Source organism: Panicum virgatum, chromosome 5N (genome assembly GCF_016808335.1).
Source record: "Panicum virgatum strain AP13 chromosome 5N, P.virgatum_v5, whole genome shotgun sequence".
NCBI classification, from domain to species: Eukaryota; Viridiplantae; Streptophyta; class Magnoliopsida; order Poales; family Poaceae; genus Panicum; species Panicum virgatum.
The window spans coordinates 8,305,489-8,325,716 of NC_053149.1; the positions used below are offsets into that span (position 1 = coordinate 8,305,489).

General features: G+C 47.0%; 1 non-coding gene across 1 annotated transcript; it reads right to left on the bottom strand.

Moving 5' to 3' along the window:
* Nucleotides 1-20,093: 20,093 nt before the first annotated feature.
* On the bottom strand, nucleotides 20,094-20,165 carry TRNAD-GUC. The gene has a single exon. It is a non-coding gene; the product is annotated as a tRNA-Asp (tRNA).
* Between the last annotated feature and the right edge of the window lie 63 nt (nucleotides 20,166-20,228).

Sequence of the window (20,228 nt, forward strand, 5' to 3'; positions counted from 1 at the left end):
ACCCGTGGCTTATCGTTTGCGACTTCCTTCACGACTCGCAACCATCCATAATGTTTTCCACATATCCCAACTCAAGAAATGTGTTCGAGTTCCTACTGAAATCATTGATCAACAAGAAATTTTAGTGGAGCCCGATCTCTCATATACCGAATATCCACTTAGAATTTTGGACCAAAAAGAGAAAGGTACTCGCCGAAAGGTGGTAAAAATGTATAAAATTCAGTGGTCTCATCACACTGAAGAAGAAGCCACCTGGGAGATGGAAGATTATCTTAATCGACATTATCCGGGTTTTCTTAGCTCCACCTTAGGTATATCATTTTCCCTACCTCAATTCAATCATCCAATCTCGGGGCGAGATTCTTTTAAAGAGGGGTAGCCTGTGACACCTCAGGTGTCAGTACACTTAAATACAATCAATGTACCTTATTTAAACTTAAAAGAAAAATGGGGGAAATTGATTCAGAGACAAAGGGTCGAATAAAAGTCAAAGTATACAAAAGAAATTAAAGGAGAAAGAAAAAAGAGTGAAAAGCTACTCAAAATTCAATTCAAATTTATGCACGAAATTTTAGTTGGCTCATGAGAGGTACTTCAATTGATATGTGCTCAATTGAACTTCAGCCAAAAATCAATCAAAAACAGAATAAAATCAAAGCCTTTTTGTGCAAGTTTGCAAATTTACAAATAGTTCAAAATGTGAGTTTCAAATGAAAATTTGCATAACACAAAAGTTGTAGATCTTGAAAAGTTATGCAAAATTGGTATTCAACACTTTTTCATTTGAGACCTCTAAGTAGGAGATATTTTTAGTTTACCGACAGGTCCCTGGAATTTCAGAAATCGCAGAAAGGCCCTCACCTCCATCTCTCTCCTCTCTGGTGCTCTGTTTCGCGCCGCCCGCCGTACGCCGCCGGTGGAATTCGTCCACCGCGCGCCCGCGGCCAAATGGACCCGGGGAACCCCTCCAGCGCCACCTAGCCCCACCCCTTGGCACCTTCCCACGCTCACACGCGTCCCAGACGCGCTCCCGAGCCGCCACGCCACCCCCGCCATGTGCAGCGCCGCTGCCCGCTCCGCCCGCTCGCCGTCGAGTCGCCCCGGACCCAAACCCGCTTTCCCCAGATGCTACTCCCCTCGCCCAGGTGCTCTCTGGCCTATAAGTAGCCCTAGAGCCCCGCCGTTGCGCGGCTTCTTCTCCTTCTTCCTCCTCCCGCCGCTCCGCCATGGCCGACGAGATCTAGCTCGCGCGGACCAGCCACCCCAGCCTTGCATTACTCTATCCGACTACCCCACAAGCTTCTCCACCCTCCAGTTGAGCTCCACGGGCGCGGAATCGAACCCACTCCCTTTCCCGACGTCGTTCCCCTTCTGCGCCGCCGCCGGCGAGCTCGGGCTCACCGCGGACCGGCCAGCCCAGAGGGAGACCGAGCACGACAGCTACCCCAGACGCATCCTCACGCTCTCGCGGTGCTCGTGCGCGCCCCGTTCCCCTACCCCGAGCCCTCCTTCACCTACAACGCCGGCGACCCGAACATCCGCTCCGCCATTGACGCCGACGAGCTCGAATCCGTGCACCAAGCACTCGAACGCCGACCAGGGTAGGTGTTCCTCGATCTCTACTCTCCCACGCGCCTCCCCGTTGCAGCCCCGGTAAACCCTGCCTAGCAGAACACCACCGGGCGAGCTGCAGCGGCGGAGAAGGCCGGCGAAGGGCCCGGTTGTATTTTTTTTTCGTTCAAGGGTGTGTTTGCAAGAATTCCAGTGTATACTAGTGAACTTCTAAAATGCAGAACAAATTGCAGAAAAATCGTAAAAATGTAAACTCAACGGATCTGGAATCCTTGTAACAAGATCTACAAATTTTGTAACAGTCACATCTGCAGAAACTCAATCAAATTTAATCTGGGAAAAAAGAATAAGAAAATCACCCTATGCATGTTCAGGAAGTTCTACTCAACAAATGACCTTGATTTTTTATTATGTTATCACTACTAGAATTTTAAGCTCACAGTAAAAATATGGCACCCAACCCAAACAGTTATCTTGTTGGAACAATCAAGATTCTCTAATCTATTGTTGGCTTACTCGATTTAATAATGGAAAACATATACATGAACATGCTCTGCAATTTTTACTGCATACATGTGTAAATGAAACCTTATTAATACAAAAATTTCAGATTTATTAGAGTTCATTTGCTATATACCATGTTTTATGCTTGTTTAATCAACTTAATTCATCATATATAGTTTGTATGCTCAGAATAATATATATTTATTTATGAAGTCTTTTTTTGGCTCTGTGATCCTGCCTAAAAATTTTGAGCTGCAGTTACTGAGTTTTGCTTTGATGAATAATCATGCTTAGCATCTTATGGCTAGATTTACTATTTTTTGTTCTAAGTAAACCACACCATAACTAATCATGATTTTTGGACATATTCTTGTTTAGAGTATGTTCTGCCTATAATAAAAAGTTCACATGCAGTACAGGTCAAATGAACATTGAGAAATTTATGCTAACTCATGTAAATTAGCTGCATAACTAATTTATCATAATGATATAAAGCTTGATTATTTTTCTGGAGTTTGTTTATCTCATGATGAGGCTCTGGTAAAAATTTGAGAACCATATCCCTAGTATAACTCTCTGTAGAATTAATCTTATTTAAAAGCTTACTAAATTTGTTCTTTTTGTCACCTCTGCTGTATAAGTGTATAAAATATGGAAAAATTATAGTACTGAGTGTATGATATAAAGTTGCTCTCGTAAAAGTTGTGGCACCAGAACCCATACAAAACGTTCTATGCAAAAAGGTGAAGCAACTAGAGTAATCTACTTACATGGATAATAGTGGTAATTGCTTTATGGTTAGAGGTTGGAAATTATACCATAAATACTTAAGTTGAATCTGTGTTGCTTTAGTTTTTCATCACTAGCTCATGAGTAGATTTGTTGTTATGAAATAATGAAAGCATGCTAGGTGTTATAATGATAAAAATAAAAACCAAACCACACAACTCTTTTATGAAGTAAAGTGAAATTAGAAACTACTCTATAAATGACTGCCCATGAAATAAAATGTTGAAATCATCACTAAATTAACTGTTGTTGAACTACAACTTTATCGTGAAGGAAAGAAAACTTTTTATCCATGAGTAACTCATAATCTCGCATTGCATATAGAAGCGGTTAATCTCGCGGACGGGGACTACGAATTGGTGCCCGCGGACTCTCGTGTGGATCCAGAGGTCAATTTGAATTGTGCTAACTTGTCTCAAGACCTGGGCCAAGCCCCAGAGGTTTTTCTACCTGACAGTGCCCAAGAAGGCAAGCCCCGGTGCATTATGCCCTATTTTTCGAGTTATTATTCTTTTAACTACTTAATGTGTTGTAATAGTTTCTTTCTGCAATTAAGTTTTCTAGGCGTTGATCGAAAACATTAGATGCATGATCCCTAGGTACCTATGTTTGATCCCGGATCTTTTTATCGACTAGTTGCCATGCTAATTAGGTACGGTAAAAGTCGAGGGGTTTCCTGCCTCTCGCGAGCAAATAGGAATTTGACTGACTTTAAATCCTGCTGAAATGTAAGGACAACGGGCGGGGTTGTGTAGTTGTGATACCCCGCTGGTGTAGTCAAAAATGGCTAAGGTCGCGGTGTGTGGCTCATTTCGTTAAGCGTTTGAAAGTACTAGCCATATGCCGAGAAATATGGTAATCGGTAAGCTTAAGTACCTGAATGGACCGGCGAGTGGAACGACCATTCACCCTCTTGATAGAAGTAGGGTTTATATTTTGTCGCGACGTACGGGTGCAGAGACGTCGGGCTCTGTAGTCGGGGAGGGTGACCCGGATCCATGGACTGGAAAGAAAGGGGAACTGTAGCGTGGGCGGGAGCGAAGTCGATCCCCATGCGTGTGGTCTAGGTTCCCCTGGCCAGGTTGAAATTCGATTCTGAATCGTCCGCCTCTCACGGCATGAGATTGCTTAATGTTTTTGGTTACACAGAGTAACAAGTGGAACATGATGATGATAATACTGCTGGTTGATTAAATGGTTGCTCTACCATAGTTTGTGTAGAGTTAGTTGCAAATTTAGAATGGTTAATCCAACTAGAATATGGCTAAGTAAAACCTGAAAGTAAGGATCAACGTTTAGCGGCATTTTGGCAAAACAAACCCCACCAACCAAAAAGCCTTGCATGTCTAGTTATCGGACTATGTTATATCCGGAGACGGGTCAGTCTTGCTGAGTATTAGTATACTCAACCTTACTTGTGGCACTGTTTTTCAGGTACTAACTTCGAGGATCTGTTTGCAAGTCTTACTTGGCCGTGTACCTTGCCTCCGGGTTGGTCTGTTGAGTGGGATGGCCCTTCAGCTGGTACTGACCACCCTCCTGCTGAGTGACGCTTTCGTACGGGCTTAATCGATGCGTCACGTTATTTCGCTAGTTATCTTTTAATGGTTCCGCTGAACAATGAGACTTGAATAATTTGAGTAGATAGAACTCTGTAGTACTCTACTATTCTGAACCTGGTTTGTAATAAATTTCCTTTCCGCTGCAATCGCTCTGAGATGTATGAAATGTTCTGTGTTGTAATCTCTGGGCTCACCTTCGTGTGAGTGTTGTCTGCTGATCCTGGAATAGCGTGGCTTTAATCGAGGCTTCACTCGAGGAACTACTGGTGAGTGCCAATTTGGGTCAGAGTTGCTTAGCAACAAAGATCAGTACACCCGGGCCCAGTAGTTTTGGGTGGTTCTGCCACACAGGTCAGAATGTGCTCCGCCACCATCCAAATCAGCTCGCGGCCCTTGGCTTCAAGCTGGCCAGCAAGGATCGGCTCCAGGCGCCGGAGTCTGTCTGAAGCAGAGTTCAACACTGGGAGGGCATCAGCAATCGAAGCTGGCGGCTCTACCACTTGGATTGGACTCATCCCAAGTGGCACTAGCGCTGAGCTCGCTTCGCTCGCCCAGTCAACGATTCGCTGGGCCCCCCTGAGCTAGTCCTCCTGCAGCTTCTGGACCGCTTCCTGGACCGCCTCCTGCACCCGGGTGTCCAGTGCTTCCTGGGCTGCCTCCACCTCACGGGTCCTCTATTGGAGCTTGGCCTCCATCTTCACCACCGACTCCTTCAGGGACTTGAGGGCCTCGCGCTGGCGCACAAGCTGGAGCTCCATGTTGGTGGCGTGGGAATCCCGCTTTGCAAGGGACTTCCTATCCTCCTCAAGCTCCATCTCGGCAACAGCCTGCTTGCTGGCGGTCGCCTGCAGCTCCTGGCGCCATTGGTGTTGAGACTCGGAGAGCTTGACGAGCTCCAGCTTGCGGACCTCGAGGCCCTGGCTGCGGGACTCGAACTCGGACCGCTATGCTGTGAGGTTGGCCTCCTCCTTGGCAACGGCCTCCTCCCGCAGTGCCAAGGCCTTTTCCCGACTCGCCGTCGGAAACTCCCGGTCGAACACCTTCCGAAGATTGGCTCGGTAGGACTCAAGGTCGGCCTTGAGTTCGGACCGAACTCGCGCAGCATGGAAGGCTTCGGCCTTCGTGTGCCCCTCCAGGCGGGTGTGCCAGTCGCCGAGGCGCTGGCACTCGCTCTCCAGAGCAGCCCACTCTCGCCGGAAGGCCGCCTCGGTGGTAGAGGTCCCCTCCTCTATCGTCTGCCGGACCCGGACCAGCACCTAGGGGAGGGGAGCTACTTCCTCCTCTGGGGGACCCTGCAGGAACTGCCTACCAGAGACCTCCTCCAACTCTTCCTCTGCCGCAGGTTGGGCGCCGGGGGAGGGGACGTCCGGTACAGGCGTCGGGACCCCAGGAACCACTGTGCTCGCCGTTGCCGCGCCCGCTGCCGCTGCGCTCGCCGTCGCCAAGCCCGGTGTCGGCGCGACTGCCGCCGTAGCTGGGGGCTCGGGGGCCACCACGTCGGGTGTGGCTGCACCTGGCACTGGCGCACCCGCTGCCGTCGCGTCGGGGGTTGCTGCGCCTGGCGTTGGCATGTCCGCCGCCGCCGCATTGGTCGCCATCGGGTTAGCGGAAGCCACTGTACCCGAGCTCCCCACACCCGCCGTCGCTTCCGTCGTCACCACCGATGAACCAGCGGCGGTGGAAGAGCTGCCTGGGCGAGAGGCCCTGGCAAACAAAGAGAAGAAGCCTTCAGCAAAAAGCGAAGCACCGAGAATAAGGGAAGTGAGCGGAAGAACACTTACCCCAAAGCGCCGGGTCTCCAGCGCCCACGGAGGCTCGGCGACTGCTTCTGCTGCTGCTGCTCCCGTGGCGGCAGCAGAGGCGCACCTTGTGGCTGCTACTGCCGCCGCCAAGGAGGCGGCGGAGGCGCACCTCGCTGCTGCTGCTCCTGCTACTGCTCCCGTGGCGGCGGCAGAGGCGCAACCCGTGGCGGCTGCTGCTGCTGTTACTGCCGGGGGGAGGCATCTCCCGGCGGTGGTGGTGGCGGCACGGCTACTCCGGAGGTTCCGCGAGAGCCGGGGGCCCAGGAGCTACACTGGCCCGCGTCCTCAGCGGTCCTCTGACGCTTTGCGGTGGGCTCCACAACTGGGGTCTCGTCGCCGCGGTGCAACCTGCGCCGACCCGCTTCCCCCGACGATGTGCCGAGCTGCTCCGGGCCTGGCTGGGACCGCTCATGGCGGCGCTACCAGCCACGGCTTGCTTGCCCTTGACAGAAGGGCCGGACCCCCCGGCGCTCGGCACGGCTTGTTCCCCGGACGCACCAGGGATCTGGATCCCACAGTCCGGGTCGCTTCCAGTCTGGCGCGCTGCCAGCCCACCGTCGTTGAGGGTCGGCAGGGTGGCCAGCACCGCAGTCCTCAGGCGTGAGTCCTCGCAGAAGGAGACGACACCCTGGGGAAGGATCAGGTGCTCCGGGATGAAGATCTCCCCCGTCACCGCCCGCACCAGGACCTCCAGGGCTTCCTGGGTTAGGTCGCTCCCCTCTCCGCGGTGGGTCCTGCTGCAGTCGTTGAGGCCGGTGAAGCTCCAAGCAGGACGCGACCGCTGCTTCAGGTGGGCGATCTGGCGCTTCAGGAAATCCCCGAGCACGTGCAGTGAGGTGAGACCTCCCTCCGCCAGCGCCCTGATCTTGGATAGCACGGAGTTGAACTCCGGCGGCAGGGACGGCTTGGCCCTCCAAGATTGGCGATCGGAGGCGGGTCCCCCGGTCGGCATCACGAGGCGCTCGTTGGCTTCGGTGGAGGCGATCACCCACTCCTTGCGCCAGTCCTCCCACTTCTTGCCAGTGAGCCCGGGGATGTACGGCGTCCGCAAGTCGCTCCTCGACTGGAAGTAGTACGCCTCCACTTTGTCTTTGCCCTTCCCGGACTTCACCAGGACGAAGAAGTGGCGGAAGAGGATGACGCAGGGCCGCACACCCACAAACATCTCGCACAGGTGGACGAAGATGGCCGTCAGGAGGATGGAGTGCGGCGTGAGATGTTGAAGCTGGAGGCCGAAATCTTCCAGCAGCAGCAGAAAGAACGAAGACACCGGCAGCCCCAAGCCGGTGGAAATGTGCGAGATGAACAACACAAATTCCCCGGCGCGCAGGTCGCCGAGGGGAACCAAGCCTGCTCGAATCCCCCAGGCAGTCTCCTGTGGACTCCACCCTAGCAGCTGACGCACCGTGTTCAGCTCCTCCTCGGTCTGGAAACGACGGGGGCGAACAAGGGATGTCATCTTGCTATGGAGGCGAGGAGCAATCTACGCAGAAGAGCAAGGGGGCGAGGAGGCTCGAAGGCAAAGGGGAGCAAAGGCTGGAAGGAAGAAGGCGAATGCGGAAAGGTAACCACGGTATGTGGTTCGTCCCTTTATGAAGCCTGACCCAACCGGCGCGCCCCGAAACATCGCTGGAAGCCAAGCGACGCTCACGCCTGGTGTTAGCCGCCCAGTCCATGACAAAGGGGCCCAGGCCCGCCTGTCAGGGAGGGCGGGTAACAAACAAAGGTGTGAAAAGGCGGGATCTGAACAGTCGCCCAGGCTCTTCGGGAACTGCGCTGGTGGTAAATATCCCGTTTACTCCGACCGCAACAATGCCGAGCGTCGCTCGCGTGACTGGGTGTACCACTGTATGTGGGGACCGCGAGTCAGTAAGCCGTAGCGATGTGATGAGGCAGCAAAAAACCCGATGGATGGTCAAAGCCGATCAAGACTCCTGCAGTAAGAGGCTTCAAGTTATGCAGAGCCAAATTGCAGTAGTGGCCCCACCTGCGGGTTCGTCACCTCTCCCGAGGTGGGCCCGGGGGCCACTGTCGGTACCCTGAAGCAGGGATACCCACTCTTACTGCAGCAAGGCAGGACTCGCGTAGTCATCCGTAACTACGCGATGAGGGGCGAAGCAGCCAGGCCCCATAGGTCAGGCTCCTTCCACACCGGGCCAACGGCCCCAGACCCGCTCCCCGCTCTGGGACGGGTCCGATGACGCCACGTATCCCTGAGGAGGGGAAGCTCCGAGCCAACAGCCGAGGGCTCCGACCCCCCCCCCCCCCCATAGGGGTCCGGGACCTCCCGCGTCCATCCAGACCTCCCACACGCGTGTAGAACCAACATACCGCCGGGGGGTCCGGAGGCGCCACGTGTCCCGCAGGCGCGGGTCTTCCGCTGGAAGACTCGCCCACCCACCGCATTCAATGCGGGTGGTTGAGGCATGCTCTGCCGCCGCGGCACGCGGAACAGCCTTTGCCAGGTCTCACTGTATACCGCGTATTACCGAGGTACACAGTGCAGCCGCCTGCGCCGCATCCGCGCAGAGCCCGTCTACCGCATTAATTGGATACGACAGCACGGCACTTTTCCATCATATCGCCTACGCCGTAAGCTACACATCCCGTTCAGCTATGCTGCAGGCAACGCCGCAAGCTACACCCTAGCGCCGTTTTGACAAGACAGGGCATGGATATGCTGGACGGAGGATTCCCGCAGGCAGGGCAAGGAAATCTAGGAATGAGATCTCCTTCGCCTGCAATGCCATAATGTATGACCAGTACGTTATTTTATACTACATCGATTGGGCCCACTTGTCGGGGACCCAATGGCCATGTACGCGCCTCCCTTGAGATATAAAAGGGAGCCGCTCGCTGCACACTACAGGCTCTGAAGCACTCAAGCTCACACACACTCTTCAGACTCTCTCGAGACTAAGAGAACACAAGCAATACAACACACAGTGGACGTAGGGTATTACACTCCGGCAGCCCGAACCACTCTAAACCTGTTGTGTTCTTCGTGTTCTTCCAGCGTGATCGAACTAGTCCTAGCTAACCCCCGAGTACTCACCCTTTGGGCTTAGGCGGGTGCATTACGTCACCCGGCTGTGGGTTTGCACACCACGACAACAACACAATCAGGGTTAAATGTGACAATATTGGGCTTAAATCAAACATTGCAACATGTTAGTTTTGAACTATTGTGGATTCTCCATTATATGGCCACATCCACATCATTTTGCAAGCATCTCAAAGTGTGATTCTCTGCTTACTTTCCATGAGCCCAACCCTCTCCATCTGGACATGATATGAAAATATTTAATTTAGGATAAATCTGAACATAGCTACCAAACTCCATTCACATATAATTGTCACTTGCTTTTTTTCTATAGCAACTTTGAATGTGTTTTTTTCCTTAAAAACTTTTGTAGATACTTAAAAGTATATAACACTAACAAAATATGGTTCATAATCAATCTACTAGTACATAAACTTTAAATGTTCATAAATATTCTGTAGGAAAAACGAATGGTCAAATTTGCTACAGTAAAAGGAATGTAACAAGTAAATGGAAACAGAAACAGAGGTTAGTATATTTTGAAACATACTGGTGAGTACTCCCTCCGTCTCAAAAAATAACAAATTAACAAGAAGGTAAAATAACTATATTTACCCATATTTATTACTCATATTTGGCACTAATTAATTCTTGCATGCACATGCATTTTCTAAATAGGGTAAGATGACTAATTTTTGGGACAAATTTTGAATCCCAAAGTAACTTTTTTAAAAAATTTAAGTGCTCCCTTTATTCATTGCCCGCTTGGGGTTCATAAAAATCACAAGCTGTTAAGGAGATTACAAACTCTGGGAGGGGATCAAGCCAAACACACGGTTGATCCGAGTCCCATCTCAAACTCATGCAAGCTAACCCATGAGCACACAAATTACAAGATCGGGGGTAAACAAAACCTCAACATCAGCAAAATCTAATTGGATCAGTTGTCTAGCCTCCCTAAGCAAAACACAAGCTGGTGATTGATCAAAAGCAGTTGATTTCAGGGTAGAGACTAAGTTACACGAGTCAATTGTTAGCTAAATTCTTGACATCCCTTGAGTCGACATTGCTGTTAAAGCTGCCAGGCAAGCTTGAGCTTCAGCACAAAAGCATCGTGAACTGAATCTAATCTCCCTGCACTAGCCATTACTGCATCCCCATTCGTATCTCTTACAATAAAACCCCATCCACTAGATTTTTTTCTCCATCAGAAAAGCACCATTATATTAACTTTGAGAGAGTTTCAGCCGGTGGTCGAATCCATTTCTTCACTTTCTGGTGGTTCTTCTTAATTTGTTTCTTTAGCCTAGCACTTACCTCCCAGACCATGCTTCGTGCTTGATGCACCACTTCTTCTACCGTTCTTATCTTTTCACCAGCATTAGCTTTATTTCTTGCATCCCACCATGACCACATCAGGGCGATGGTCTCATATTTACTATTCTCCTCCATGGAAAGGATACAGTTTGTTACCTCCCTTGCGGTTTTGAGATCGACCAGCTTCAGACTAATGCATTCGAGGTTCATCAGCTACCAACATTTTCGAACTAATTTGCACTTAAAAAAACAATGACCACTATCTTCATCCATCCCGAAACACACTGGGCAGCGAGTGTGTTAGATTTATGGACTTGGCCCATATAAATAATCCTAATAAATCTCAAAGGCCCATTAGCGCTAAGAGGAGGTACACTATCTATTAGTCCCGTATTGCTAATGGACGAGGGTGTAGGGGGTTTTTCTCCCTTTAAATACGGACCACCTCCCTCATGGAAAAAGTGCACCATAGATCGCTATACGTGGAGTCCCCAAGGTTTGGGAATTCATAAGAAGATCTAATCTGAGTTAGGGTTTTGCCTCCTCTCGTTGCTACGCCGCCACCGTAGTCTTCTCCATCTCGAGCGCCGGCGTGCACCGGCAAACGGGAGAGCAGGTATCCGGAACCGTTCGCTCTTGTGATCCTGCACCGAGAGAGGGCGAATAAGGTTTTTGGGAAGCGCTAAGCGCGACTACTCATTTTCTTCGCCACGGCTCGTCCTCCGTCCAAGTCAGGAGCTGCGGCGTACCGTCATCTGCAACGCCGGTTGCTGCGCTCCGTTCGAAGGACCGTCTTCATCTCGTCTGCGACTTTCGTCTTCCCGGCGGCTCCCGCATAGTACGTATTTTGTGATCAGATCTGTTTCATAATCATGTTTTCTGAGATCATGTTTTTGATATACGTACTGTCTAGTATGTTAGAGTCATACATGCTAGGTTTAATTCTCGTCATGATAAATCTAGTTCGGAATTTAAACTTACAGTTGTCTATTTTTCCAACAATCCAAAAACCTTATAATAGGCAATCTGTTGATTTAACAATGACTGGTTTCGCTGAGTCACTGAGGCCAAAAAAGTTTATTGGAATGAACTTTAAGATCTGGAAGTCCAAGGTTCGCCTCTGGTTTACTGCTATGCACATCTAGGACATGAGACTTGGCAAGCCTGAGGACGTACATACTGCTGAAGAGCATAAGAAGTATGATGAGGCCAATAATCTCTTTGTCGGATGTATCATTAGCAATCTGTCAGACGGATTAGTCCGTGTGTACATTGATGAGACAGAGGCGAAGACGTTGTGGGATGCTCTGGTTGCAAAGTATGATGCAACAGATACGGGCAATGAACTGTACCTCATGGAGAGTTTCCATGACTACAGGATGGTGAATAACCGTTCTGTGGTGGAACATGCGCATGAGGTGCAGTGCATTGTCAAGGATCTTGATCTCCTTAAGTGTCCTATTCCCGACAAGTTTGTTGCTGGATGCATTATTGCAAAGTTGCCTTCCCAGTGGAGGAACTTCGCCACAACTCTGAAACACAAGAGACAGGAGATATCAGTTGAAAATCTGATAGCGACTCTTGATGTTGAGGAGAAGGCTCGGAAGAAGGATGTGCCTGAGAAAGGAGATCAAGGCCAGTCCAGCGCCAACCTAGTCCAAAAGTTCCCACATGGCAAGAACAAAGGGAATAACAAGCCTAACAAGACCACTACCTTCAAGAAGAAGAAGAAGAAGGCTTTGGAAAAGTGCTATGCATGTGGTAAGCTTGGACACTTCTCCAAGGAGTGCCCAGATCGGGCAGACCGCAGGGCCAATAAAGCAAATGAGTCCAAGGATGTCAACATGGTGACCATAAGCAACACTGGAGATGGGTACGGTAATTTACCTACAGTTCTTTCGGTTTTTCAATCCACGAGTTGGTGGCTTGATACGGGTGCTAATGTTCATGTGTGTGCTGACATCTCTATGTTTTCTTCTTACCAGACCGTCCGGGACTTCTCCGTGCTGATGGGGAATGGCTCACATGCTTTTGTTCATGGTGTTGGCATAGTAGATCTGAAGTTTACTTCAGGGAAGATCGTGCAGCTGAGGAACGTGCAGCATGTGCCCACTATCAACAAGAATCTGGTCAGCGGGTCAGTCCTAAGCAAGGATGGGTTTAAGGTAGTGTTAGAGTCCAATAAATTTGTCGTGTCGAAACATGGACAATTCGTTGGTAAAGGCTATGATTGCGGAGGCTTGTTCCGCTTTTCTCTTGCTGAATTTTGTAATAAGTCGGTGAACCATATTTGTGGCAACGTTAGCGATGATGCGAGTGTTTGGCATTCACGTTTGTGTCATATTAATTTTGGTTTGATGTCTCGGCTTTCCAGCATGTGTTTAATTCCGAAATTCACCATTGCCAAAGGTTCTAAGTGCCATAGTTGTGTGCAATCAAAGCAACCTCAGAAGCCTCACAAGGCTGCTGAGGAGAGACACTTGGCACCTATAGAACTCATACATTCTGATCTATGTGAGATGAATGGTGTGTTGACAAAAGGTGGGAAAAGATACTTCATGACGTTAATTGACGATGCGACTAGATTTTGCTATGTTTATTTGTTGCAAACTAAGGACGAAGCGTTAGACTACTTTAAAATCTATAAAGCGGAAGTTGAGAATCAACTAGAGAGAAAGATCAAGCGTCTAAGGTCATATCATGGTGGCGAGTATTTTCCCAAAATATTTGATGAATTTTGTGAGGAGCATGGAATTATTCATGAGAGGACGCCTCCCTATTCTCCCGAATCAAACGGGATTGCCGAGAGGAAAAACCGCACGGTGACTGACTTGGTTAACTCCATGTTAGACACAGTTGGTCTTTCTAAGGCATGGTGGGGGAGGCTATATTGACTTCGTGTCATGTCTTGAATAAAGTTCCAAACAAGAATCAAGATCAAACTCCATATGAGATGTGGAATGGGAGAAAACCATCACTTTCTTATCTGCGCACGTGGGGGTGCTTAGCGAAAGTTAATGTGTCTATTCCAAAGAAGCGCAAGTTGAGATCTAAGACAGTGGATTGTGTCTTTCTAGGATATGCTCAGAGGAGCATTGCTTATAGATTCTTAGTGGTTAAATCTGAGATACTAGATGTGCATGTTGATACTATTATGGAATCTCGTGATGCAACATTTTTTGAGAATATTTTTCCTATGAAAGATATGCATAGCAATTCTAGATTTTCGATAGAGATAACTCCTCAACTTGTAGCACCTATCGAGTCTTCTGAACAATCCGATGAACATGAGCATGTCCTAGAGAAGGATAACAGTGAAGCTCCTAGAAGGAGCAAGAGACAAAGGATTGTAAAATTCTTTGGTGACGATTTCACTGTGTACCTTGTGGACAATACTCCCACGTCCATTGCAGAGGCATATGCATCTTCAGATGCAGATGATTGGAAAGAAGCAGTCCAAAGTGAGATGGACTCAATTCTTTCTAATGGGACATGAGAGCTCACTGAACGACCCTATGGTTGCAAGCCAGTAGGATGTAAGTGGATATTCAAGAAGAAGCTTAAGCCTGACGGTACTATTGACAAGTACAAGGCTCAGCTTGTTGCTAAAGGGTACACACAAAAGAAAGGCGAAGACTTCTTTGATACTTATTCACCTGTCGCTAGATTGACCACTATTTGAGCATTAATTTCCTTGACTGCCTCATATGGTCTTATCATTCATCAGATGGATGTTAAGACAGCTTTCCTAAATGGAGAGTTGGATGAGAAGATCTACATGGATCAGCATGATGGATTTGTAATGAAAGGTCAAGAAAACAAGGTGTGTAAGCTTTTGAAGTCTTTGTATGGGTTGAAACAAGCACCTAAGCAATGGCATGAGAAGTTCGACATAACTTTAACTTATGCGGGCTTTGTCATTAATGAGGCTGATAGATGTGTGTACTATCGCTATGGTGGGGGTGGAGGAGTGATATTATGCTTGTATGTGGACGACATACTGATCTTTGGCACAAACATTGATGTGATCAATGAAGTCAAGTCCTTTCTTTCAAATAGCTTTGATATGAAGGATCTAGGAGAAGCTGATGTTATCCTTAACATCAAGCTTATTAAGGTTGAGAATGAGATTACTCTTTCACAATCCCATTATGTGGAAAAAGTCTTGAGCCATTTTGACTATATCGACAGCAAGCCTTCTCCAACACCTTATGACCCTAGTGTGATATTCGCAGATTATTGGTTCACTCATGTACTTAGCTAGCACAACGAGACTCGACATATCTTTTGCTGTGAGCAAATTGAGCAGGTTCATGTCAAACCCGGGTACTGATCATTGGCATGCACTTGAAAGGGTTATGCGCTATCTAGTAGGTACTATAAGTTATGGGATTCACTATTCTAGGCACCCTGCTGTGCTTGAGGAATATAGTGATTCAAACTGGATATCTAACGCTGATGAGCTATATGCCATGAGTGGGTATGTGTTTACCCTTTGAGGTGGTGCGATATCATGGAGGTCTTGCAAACAGACCATTTTGACGCGGTCAACCATGGAAGCAGAACTTACTGCTTTGGACACAGCCACTGTTGAGGCAGAGTGGCTGCGTGAGCTCTTGATGGACTTGCCTGTGGTTGAGAAACCAGTGCCGGCCATCCTTATGAACTGTGACAATCAAACGGTGATAGTCAAAGTGAACAGTGCTAAGGATAATGCAAAGTCATCAAGACATGTTAAAAGACGACTGAAGTCTGTCAGGAAGTTGAGAAACTCCGGAGTGATAAGTGTGACTTATATTCAAACAGACAAAAACCTGGCAGATCCCTTTACAAAAGGATTATCACGGAATATGATAGATAGTGCATCAAGGGAGATGGGTATGAGACCCGTATAAGTTGCCACAGTGGTAACCCAACCTATGTGATCGGAGATCCCGTGAATTAGGAGTTGGGGAGAACAAGCTGATGGTAAACTGAGGAGAGTAATGGTTAAACCCTCTCTAAGAAAAGATGCAATACTCTCAGTTGCTGTAAGGCAGGTTGGCTATTTATCTTAATGTGTTTCTGTTGGCTCTAATGAGCAAAGGTGCTGTCCTACAGAGCATTCTTGAAAGAACACACTTATATGAATCTGACTGTCTAACATCGCAGTCTGTGAGATTTGGGTGATCTCTAGTAAACTCATGAAGAGACCAGGGAGTACGACGTATATGCTCCACCCGCGGAGAAGGCTACTGGCAGCCATGTACTGGTTATGACTTTGAGTGAAACTTGTTCGCACCAAACTTGCAATTCAAGGCGTAGTCTATTGTTCAAGTTGTGGATAGGTGTAGCTTGGAGCTCTAGGTGAGAGTTCAACTTAACAGTCCTCACTAAAACACTGGTATATCAAACAGTAGTGAGAAACATGCAAAATTTATAAATGGGTATTTGAGATCTGGTGGGGGATTGTTAGATTTATGGGCTTGGCCCATATAAATAATCCTAATAAATCTCAAAGGCCCATTAGCGCTAAGAGGAGATACACCATCTATTAGTCCCGTATTGCTAATGGACGAGGGTGTAGGGGGTTTTTCTCCCTTTAAATACAGACCACCTCCCTCATGGAAAAAGTGCACCATAGATCGCTATACGTGGAGTCCCCAAGGTTAGGGAATTCATAAGAAGATCTAATCTGAGTTAGGGTTTTGCCTCCTCTCGTTGCTGCGCCGCCACCGTAGTCTTCTCCATCCCGAGCGCCGGCGTGCACCGGCGAACGGGAGAGCAGGTCTCCGGAACCGCTCGCTCTTGTGATCCTGCACCGGGAGAGGGCGAATAAGGTTTTTGGGAAGCGCTAAGCGCGACTGCTCATCTTCTTCGCCACGGCTCGTCCTCCGTCCAAGTCAGGAGCTGCGGCGTACCGTCGTCTGCAACGCCGGTTGCTGCGCTCCGTTTGAAGGACCGTCTTCGTCTCGTCTGCACCTTTCGTCTTCCCGGCGGCTCCCGCACAGTACATATTTTGTGATCAGATCTGTTTCATAATCATGTTTTCTGAGATCATGTTTATGATATACGTACTGTCTAGTATATTAGAGTCATACATGCTAGGTTTAATTCTCGTCATGATAAATCTAGTTCGGAATTTAAACTTACAGTTGTCTATTTTTCCAACAGAGTATCCATGTCTATTCCTCTTCTTTTAATGTTCATCCGAAGAGGTAGACTATTATGTGTTAGGCGCCAAAGGAACTGCTTAATCTTTGGAGGGCATTCTAACTTCCAGAGATTTCTCCAAACCTCTTGGTTTGCATTTGTCGATGGTGCCGATGAGTCACCACTGTGTCTAGTTGCTCTCCATTCTCGATTATCCTCCAGGGTGTGATACATGGATTTTACTGAGAAGAGCCCTTTTGTGTCAAAGTGCCAAGCTAGAGAATCATCCATGTTACAGTTTACTGGGATTGCCAGAATATGCTTCACATCTTCCTCCCAGAACACTTCTTGTACTAGCTATTTGTCCCAGTGCCCTGTTATTGGGTTAATTAGTTCTGAAACCTTTGACAAGATAGTGTGTCCTCGAGGTGTGATTGGCCTTCTATTGACAACATTTTGTACCCAATGATCTAACCAAATATTTATCTGTGATCCATCACCAACTCTCCAAATTAAGCCCTCCTTTAAAGCTTGTAAACCGCGAACAATGCTTCTCCAAGAATATGAAATACCCGGACCTTCAGTCACATCTAATAAATGGCAATTCTAATAATACTTTGCTCTTAGGACCTGAGCGCAAAGGGATTCTGGATTTAGCAGTAGTCTCCATCCTTGCCTTGCTAACATAGCCAAATTAAAAAGGTGGAGATCCCTAAAACCGAGCCCCCTTTCTTCTTTCTTTGGCACAATAGATCCCATGACAACCAATGCATCTTATTCTCTTTATCTTGTTGTGCCCACCAGTACCTACAAACAATCCTACTGATTTCATCGCATAAGGTTTTAGTGAGATCAAAATAGAACATTGTGAATATAGGAATTGCTTGCGCTATGGCCTTAATCAATATCTCCTTTCTAGCTTTGGAAAGCAGCTTCTCCTTCCAGCCTGAACTCTTTTCCAAACCCTTTCTATCAAGTACGTGAAAGTTTTTGCTTTTGATTTCCTCATATATATATATATATATATATATATATATATATATATATATATACTAGTAGACCCAAATACTTATCATTTCTTGCCTCTATTGTGATGTCCAGACCAACCATCAATTGATGTTTGTTTCCTGCCTTAGCATTTTTACTAAACATTACCGAGGATTTATCTTTATTGATTGTCTGCCCCTAGCAGTCCTTATACAAGATTAGAATATTTTGCAAATGATGTGCATTTCGATCATCAATTTTCAGAAGTAGCAGTGAGTCATACGCAAACGAAAGGTGGTTGATGCTCGGTGCCTGTTGACAGATTTTGACATCTGATAAAAACCCATTGGCTTTAGGTGCATTCAACAAGGTAGAAAACCCCACAGCACAGATCAAGAACAATAAGGAGAGAGTGGATCTCCCTGTCGCAAACCACGCCCGGTAAAATCTCCTCAATAAATTCACCATTTACCTACGATAAGAGACTGTAGTAACACATTCATTATAATATCCACCCAAACCATCACACAAATTGAACACATGCCTGGTGATTCTCACTTTTGGTCGAGTCTTATGAAGGCCAAAAATGATCTCTTGAGGATGGGCAAATTCAAAGTGGGGGATGGGTCACAGACTAGATTCTGTGAGGATGCTTGGCTAGATAACACCCCCTTTAAATATCAATACCCATCTATGTATAACATTGTGCGGAAGAGAGTGCGACGGTAGCAACGGTTCTTCGATCGAATCCTTTGAATGTGGCATTTCGTAGATCTTTAGTTGGCAACAATTTACAAGCTTGGCACAATTTAGTAGCCAAAATTGCGAATGTTCAATTAACAGATCAGAGAGATACCTTTTTTTTATCTCTAACACAAAATGGTCACTTTACAGTTCGATCCATGTATAGAACGTTGATTGCTCGTCTACCTGCACCTCGCAAAAATTTGATCTGGAAGTTAAGACTGCCTTTAAAAATTAAGATTTTTATCTGGTATTTACAAAAAAAAGGGGTGTTCTAACTAAAGATAATCTAGCTCGTCGGCAATGGAGGGGAAGTATAAAGTGTTGTTTTTGTAGTCCGGATGAAACCATTCAACATCTTTTCTTTGATTGTCAAATGGCTAGAATTATCTGGAGGATTGTACAAGTTTCTTTTAATATTTTGCCGTCTGTGAGCATCTTTCATATGTTTAATGGGTGGTTAAATGGGATTAACAAGGAACTTATGTACAAAATTTTGGTTGGAGCATCTGCCTTATGTTGGACAATTTGGTTAAGTAGAAATGATATGGTTTTTAACAACTTTCGAGCTGTTACTCCTCTGCAGGTTATCTTCCGAGGAACTCACTGGATCCGTTTTTGGGCGTTGCTGCAGAAGGAGGACGACCGACCTCACGTTCTTATGGGTTGTTGTCTGCTTGAGACCACGTCTATGGAGATTTTTGCCTCAAATGGATGGTCTTTTAGCAATAGAATTGCTTTTCGGTGATTTTGGACTTGTGTTTGAGACTGGAATTCTTTTCTTTGAGCTTGGGACGTACTTCTGTGTAATAACATACAGCTATATGCATAGTTTCATGCAAAGGCTGGAATATTGAAATATATTTCCTTTTCTAAAAAATCTCCTTACAAAACCCATTTTCATCATCATTTTCTCAAAAAAAAAGACCACTCTCCTCGGTCATAAGGCTAGTTTGAGAGCAGCATAGTCATCCACGCCATATCTTTTTGTTTGCAGGAAGAAGTGACTTGTTTTTTTTTGGACAGAGAGAATATGTGCTTCTTGTCCATCATTCTTGTGGGTCTAGATTCTCCGATGAGACAAACATATACATTTCCTGATTTCCATCTCCTGGAGCACAACAACCTCAATTCCTCAGTCCTGACCATATATTGGCCATGTTTGGTTCGCGCTAGTTTTGTAGCGTGCTAGTGAATAGTGACACTTTGACCATTAATTATAGTGCCAAACAAAGTCAGTTTATAAAACCAACTTCAGAATTCCCGTGTTAGTGACCCTGAAGAATCTAATAAGATCTTTGGCCGCACGATTAGAGGATGGTTACTGTAGCATCACTGTAGCAAATCATCGATTAATTACTGTCATTAGATTCGTCGCGAAAAATTACACATCCCTAAAAAGATTTTAAATTTCATTTAGTACTTCATACATACGAGATTTTTTTTTCGAAAAACGTGCGCACTAGTTTTGTTGCAAAACCAAAAGATCATTGTCGCTTCTCGTTTAGTTGGTATGCGGGCTGATCATAAGCAGGCCCTCAAAAACCTTGGGCTTCCACAGTCCAGTGGTGCTCGGTTACGGCGCGCAAGTATCCGTGGGTATGAATAAAAACGTTCAAAAAGGGAAGGAAAAAAATTACACGCCGTTGCCGGGGATCGAACCCGGGTCACCCGCGTGACAGGCGGGAATACTCACCACTATACTACAACGACTTCTCTGGTTACTGCATCAGTTACTATTTAGTGATCTTTATTGGCTTAACCGTGAGTACTGAA